Consider the following 6,811-nt stretch of genomic DNA (forward strand, 5'->3'; position numbering starts at 1 on the left):
AAGGCAAGCGTGCTACCTTGTGGTTGGTCTCCGCCTAGGTCTTCCCAAGGGCTCCCTTGAACTTCAGGCCACTGGAGGCCGTGTAGGGGACCTGTGTGGTCCAGCTTCTTTCTCTCGGCCACAGGATGCCCCCCCCCGCCCCCCGCCCAGCCCAAAACAGCCTCAGCCCTCAGGAGCCTCTCCGGGAGACCTCGTGCGTGCTGTCCCGAGCTCCTCACTAGCCTGAATGGGACAGAACTCTGCCAGAGAAACAGCTGGAGGGAGGAGAGAGCGAGAGAGAGTGAGAGAGAGAGAGGGAGGGGCAGGAAACTGGGCTGGCCGAGGGCGGGGGCAGCCAGCTGCGTGGAGTAGGGGCCTCCAGAGGAGGCTGGCGGGCAGGCCAGCCCGGACCGGGATTGTGGGTGGTGTTTGGGCGGCTAGTGGCAAGGCCCACTGGGGATGACCCACCCCTCTGGCAGGCGGAGCCCAGCTAGGAGCTGTGCCCACCATCTGAGCGCAAACCAGGAGCACATGCGAGCCCCAGGCAGCTGTGGGAAGGGCAGCCGCTCCCTATAAGGGTCTCAGGAGCTGCCAGATATCCCACCAGCCTGGGCCGGCTCTCTCCACCGGAACGCCCTTCCTGGCCCCCTAGTTGTGCTCCTCTTTCTTTATTTTATTTTAATTTAATTTAATTAATTTTTTTTTTTTTGCAAATTAAAACAGCAATGGGTTTGGTGTTGGGGGTTTTTTTAGTGTCAAATGAACAAAGATGAAAATGTTTCATAATGTCTGGTTTTATTAAATGTCACCGGGAAGCAAAACATCCGCGTACTTGCAATATACCTTGAGAGACCATTTCTGGAGAGCTGGCTGACAAAACACATCAAAACCTTTAACTACATTCAGCCCTGTGTTGTTTAAATATAAATCCTGCTTTCATCCCAAGCCCTGCTCCCCAGAGAGAAATACCATTAACACTTCGGTATGAACACACACACACACACACACATATATGCTACATCTAGATGGAAAATGGCTAAGTCATACTCCGCGTTCCAAACTGTAAACTCCTTCATTCAGCATCATTGAATTGATGCACTGGTTTGTTTATTTATTTATTTATTTACCCCCCCCCCCCCCCCCCCCCCCCCCCCCGTCCCATGGATGCAGTTTACTACTTACATAGGTTTATTGAATTGACACTTTCTGGGTGACTGGTTAGGTTCTTTTCAACTCTTTGACTATAATAAATGCCCCACTTCACACTTGTCCGATTATTTTCTTATCCAAAATTCCTATGAACATACGTTTTATTATTCAGAGGGGCCGCCTCACTCGTTTCAAGTCTCAACTTAAGGACCATCTCCCCAGAAGCCTTCCCCCGCCACTGGGGGGCCTGCTCTCAGCTCCCTGGTGTTCCCCTACAACCAAAGCAGCAGGGGCGTCCCTTCCCCTTCCAGTTTCTGTCTCCCTTACCCTGGAAACTCAGCTGGAGAAGGAGCTGTATTCCGTCTGGCCCCTGCGCCGCGAAGCACGGTGCTGGCTCCTGTCCGCGTGATTGCATCATCAGCAGAATAAACACAAGAGTGCACACCCAGACAGGGTGCTGGCCGGCCACTTGCTCCTTCATTCTCAGGAGATACTATTTCTGCTAAGGTGGTGCTATTTCTGCCCTTGTGGTACCAACGAGGAAATGGGGACCCAGAAAGGTTAAGTCACTTGCCGTGGGCCACACAGCCCATAGGCAGGAGAGCTGGGATTCCACCCAGGCTGTCTAGGTCCAGAGCCCAGCCCTTGGCCTCCAGACTGATAAACTAACAGAGGGGCCCACTGTGTGCATGGCCCCGCCCCGGGGCTGGGGGGGGGCGCGCTTCCCATGGAATGGGTCACATGACCCTCCCACCATTCTGGAGGACCTGCCAGTTCACCTGTTCTACAGTTGAGGGTGTTGGGGCTGTGGGGAGTTGTTCTTTGGCTGAGGGCACCCAGATGGGGCTGGCAGACAGAGGCCCCACTGAACCCAGGTCTGGCTCATTCCAAAGGGAAGGCTGCCAAAACTAACTTGTGTAGAAAGGAAAAGAGAAGGGGAGGAGGGTGGGGAGGGAAGAAGGTGAGAGAGAGAGAGAAGAGAGGGAGGGAGGGGGAGAGACGGAGTAGGAAAGAGAGAGAGAAGGGTGGGGGAAGAAGGGAGAAGGGAAAATGGAGAGAGGATGGAAGAGAGGGTCTCGCTCTTTTTTTTTTTTTAAAGATTTTATTTATTTATTTGACAGATCACAAGTAGGTAGAGAGACAGGCAGAGAGAGAGGGGGAAGCAGGCTCCCTGCTGAGCAGAGAGTCCAATGGGGGGCTCCATCCCAGGACCCTGAGATCATGACCTGAGCCGAAGGCAGAAGCTTTAACCCACTGAGCCACCCAGGCGCCCCTATGCTGTCTTCTTTAGACCTAAGGGTCTGGATGGTTGTGGAAACATGTCCTTCACCATCTGACCAGCCTTAGAACCTCTCCTTCCTCTTCCCACCATCCTCAACTGTTAGTTCAGTGAAACTGACACTTAGAAACTATCATCTCTTTCATTTCCTAGATACTAACTGGAAGCACAGAGAGGTTAAGGCACTGTTCAAGGTCACACAGCTCCCTAGAGTCAGAAGTCAGACTCAGCCTGACTCTAAACCCCTCTCCTCCCTGTGCTGCCAGGCTTCCCCGGGGGACCAAGAGCATCTCATCCACACCCTTACTGTACAACTGGGAACACTAGACCCAATGAAGGTAGGGACGTCCCAGGTCACAGCCCCAGAGCATCCTGGTCCGAAGGTGAGGCTATTTCCACAATGCGACAGCAGCCTGAGCACTGGGTACAGCACCATATAAGGGTCTGTCATTAACAGAGACCAGTGGTTCTCAAAGCGTGGGTTCTGGACCCACTGCCGCCTTGCTGAGCAGCTTACTAGAAATTCAAGCTCTCGAGCCAGGTCCGTCCACAGACCTTGGGAACCAGGACCTCTGCAGGCGGGACCCAGGGAGCTGTGTGTTCAAAAGTCACCAGGGGATTCTGACGTTCACTCAAGTTTGACAACCACTGGTACGGACATTTCCACAAGGAATAAATCCTGGATCCTGGAACAAGTTACCTTGTGAGTCCAAGGTCAAGAGCTGGGGGCTCTGACATTAGACAGAGCAGATGGGACCGAATCCCTGTTTCCACCACTGTGAGCTGTGTGACTGAGGCAAGTCCTCCCACCTCTCTAAGCCAGTTTCCTTAATCTGCTGGGGACTGAGGGGGGCTGGAGTATGGAGAGGAAAGAGAAGAGGGAAGAGTGAGGGAGGAGGGGGAGGGAGGAGGAAGTACGGGAGGGAGAAGAGACAGAGAGGGGAAGGGGAAGAAATAAAGGGGGAGGGGAAGAGCAGGGAGAGAGGAGGAGGGGAAATAGAGAGGAGGGGAGAAGGGGAGGGGAGGAGGAAGTGGAGGAGATAGAGGAGATGAGGAGGTGGGAGGGGAGAAGGGAGAGGAGGAGGGAGAGGAGACAGGGAGGTAACCTCTGAGGAAGATCTGGCACACTCAGGATATCCTGGAAGGGGAGCCTAGCCTGGGAATTCAGCGTCTGGATGGATTTATGGAAATTTCCTCTTCCTCCTTCACTGGATGTTGGATCCTGTTAATGCAGGTCTCTTGGAGCCCCACCCCAACCCCACCCCCAGTCTCCAAAGCCAACCCAAGGCTGTAACGAGGTTTGGGTTTATTGGCTGGGCAATCTAAGAGAGTGGGGGCCTGGATGCCCAAAGTTAAGGATCAGTGCACACAGCCCCACCTGGGCCCACAGGGAGGAACAGCAAGGGTCCTGCTGCCCCCACCAGTCAGAAGCCACAGGTCTTCGGTCACCATGCTGAACGTAGCTGAGAAGTCTGGCTTTTTCTTCCTTGGAATAAAGAGGGTTGTGGATGGGGTGGGGGAGTTGTTTGTTGTTGTTGTTTTCAAACAAGATTCTGAAACCCGAGCCCTAACATTGGGGTACTGAGACTCGCAAGATAGGTGGTGGCAAAGAAGACTCTGTTTACTCCCTCAGAAATGCTGTGTAGTTCCAAGATGGCGGATCGAGCTTTGTCTTATACCCAAATCTAGTTGGTTGGCTCGGGAATCCAAGAGCTCTGTGTTAAAGGAAATCTGAGGCCACATCCAGGTGTGGCTGGACAGTGACCCATGAGCAATGCCTACCTTGGACCTAAAGGAGGGGCTTTGCCTCTCTCATCCCACTCAGTTCTCCAACAAAAGTCCATCCATTGGCCTAGGGGGCTGGGGGGCCAGTGCCAGCTCTGCTTCATCTTGTCTCATGGATTGGCCAACCCTAATGTAGATAAACTTATACCTTAACTCCCACACCCCTTGGTATCTCTTTCTGGTTGATTTTAGTGCTCACTGATGCCCAACACTCTAGTTAAAGCAAATGGTTTCCTTGTTCTCCCTGATTATCAGTTGCGAAACTAGGTTTACCAGAGAGGCTCTCAAACCACAGGAAGCTGGGGAAGATAACTTTCTGTGACATGAAGGGTTCCCTATAAACCCACACTGTGCTTACTTCAGACTTTGCTTAAGATGTGGACAGACCGCACTGGAATGGGAGCTCTGTCTCAGCCACTGACTGGCTGTGGGGCCTTGGGCAAGTCATTTTTCATCTCTGGTTCTTTCAGTACTTGTGGGATTAAGTTGTGGATGTGATGAAACTGTGCCTTTGAGATGGGGGAGATTAACCTGGATTATCCAGGGGAGCCCAGGGTAATTCAAGGGTCCTCAGAAGGGGAAGGCAAGGGATCAAAGGGGGGAGAAGAATGAGGAAGGAAGCAGACAGCTCAGTGATGTGGCCACAAGCCTAGGAAGACAAGCAGCCTCCACTCCTGGAAGACACAAGGAGCGGCTTCTTCCTGAAGCCTCCAGCAGGAACCAGCCCTACAGACCACATCCTGGTGTTATCCCCTTCAGACTCATTTTGGACTTCCCAGCTCCAGAACTGAGGGAGTGTAAATACATACTGTTTTAAGCCATAATGTTTGTGGTAATTTGTAGAGGAGCAGGAGGACATTAACACAAGGGCTGTTCTAGAGACCAGAACACTGACTTTGGTGGCAGACAGTTCTGGGTTCGAGTCCCTGCTTCACCTGCTAGCTGTGTGACCTTGCACAATTTTCCTAACCTCTCTGAGTCTCAGAGAGAGACTTTCTTTCTCCTCCGCACAAAGGAGTAATGAAAGACCTACCTCAGACCGTTGTTGGAAAGATGAAAGGAGTTGATACATACAACGGGCCCGGAACAGTCTGGCGCACAGCACTCAATGAATGTCAGATCACTTTGCTGTCCTACTGGGCATTAAAAGGCTGGCATTGCCCAATGCAGGCCCTCTAACCATCCCTGGGGCACTACTAGAGCCACCAACCCGATGTTCCATTTTGTTCAAGGCCACACCACTGCTCAACAACATTCCATGGCTCCCTAGTACCTAACCTCATCTCCCAGGAAAGAAAAAATGAAAGGGATGGCAAAGCTGAAAGAGGACTGGAGGACCCAAATCTTCCCACGTTGATTGAAATGTCACTTTCTCTGCACTCCCAAGCAAGGTCAGTGTCCCTGTCATTCATTCTCGTGACATCCCGTCCCACACTATAGCACCGACCTCATTTGTAATGCCCCAATCATTCGTATTGTGAATATACCATCCGTCCCTATAACCACACATAAAGCTCCAGGGGCTGGGACTGCTGCTAGGCCCATAGTACCTGTTCTATAAATATTTGTTAAACGAATGAGCAGATGGATGACCAGCCTTCTCGGACCAGCTGGGCCACATTCCCAAAGACTTCTTCCCGACGGCCAAGTTCTGGCTCTTCACCACGGGGAGGCCTGCAGGACTACCAAGATGGGAGAGTGGAACGCTGTGCCAAGCATCATCAGACATTGGTAACTCCCGCAGCCAAAAATGTTATTGGGAATATGATGTCTGTCTGTGCGGTATGTGTTCAGGTAATGGTAGGTCCTGTAGATGGGGCTCAGGGAGGGAGGAGGAAGGAGGATTCCTCGGGCTCCTGGACATCATATGAGACAGAGGGAAAGAGCACAGAAGTGAGAAGCTGACTTTTGGGAACTGAGAAGGAGGAGGAGGTAGGAGGGTGCTGACAGCTCAGCCGATTTTGTCTGCTTGGCAAGAATCCAGCCCCTGGGCTCCGGTCCAGGCTGGGAAGGGTTAACAGCACTGAGAGGGAGTGTTGAGGGGTGTATGTGACCAGGAGTGAGGAAGCCCTAACAGGGGAGGGGGCTTCCTGGGGGAGGTGGGGTGGGGGTTGGATGAGGCCCATTTCTCCCCTATGAGCAGAAGCCTACCCACTCAGCCCAGCTCCTCCCAGTGGGATAGAGAGATTTGCAGGGGTGAAGGGAGACCACCCTGGATGCCTGAGAGGAGTGGGGGCACCAGCAGGGTTGTTCCAGCCCATTGCTTCAGGATGGGGATGGGAGGAGCTGGGAGCATATTTGAGGCCCCTTCTCAAACCCAAGCTGGCCGTTCCCCAGGTCTGGGAAAACTTCCATGTTCCAGGCAGTAGAACAGAGGCTCAGAGAGGGTTAGCAGCAGCTCAAAGCCACACAGCAAGTCCTAAACAGCCAGTTCTCTCAGTTCCCAGAGAACTCCTCCATTCCTGCTATACACACACACACACACACACACACACACAGTGGCCTCGCCATGCCCATCACTCCAGCTGCATGGCTCACCCCTTCCCTTCCTTCTACTCTAACCCCATCCATGTGGTTTCAAATCTCTGCACCGGTGCTAGAGCTGTCCTCTCTGCCAGA

At 52.8% G+C, this 6,811-nt stretch overlaps 1 protein-coding gene across 5 annotated transcripts in view; it reads right to left on the reverse strand.

The window, feature by feature from the left end:
* Positions 1-575, reverse strand: part of CMKLR1 (chemerin chemokine-like receptor 1) — a 46,601-nt gene extending 46,026 nt beyond the window's left edge. For all 5 annotated transcript variants that reach the window (XM_047697650.1, XM_047697657.1, XM_047697654.1 and 2 more), the window contains exon 1: positions 17-575. The gene's annotated coding sequence lies outside the window, so the exon portion shown is untranslated. The remainder of the gene's footprint in view (positions 1-16) is intronic.
* Positions 576-6,811: the final 6,236 nt, after the last annotated feature.

This window comes from Lutra lutra, chromosome 12, assembly GCF_902655055.1.
Source record: "Lutra lutra chromosome 12, mLutLut1.2, whole genome shotgun sequence".
Taxonomy (NCBI): Eukaryota; Metazoa; Chordata; class Mammalia; order Carnivora; family Mustelidae; genus Lutra; species Lutra lutra.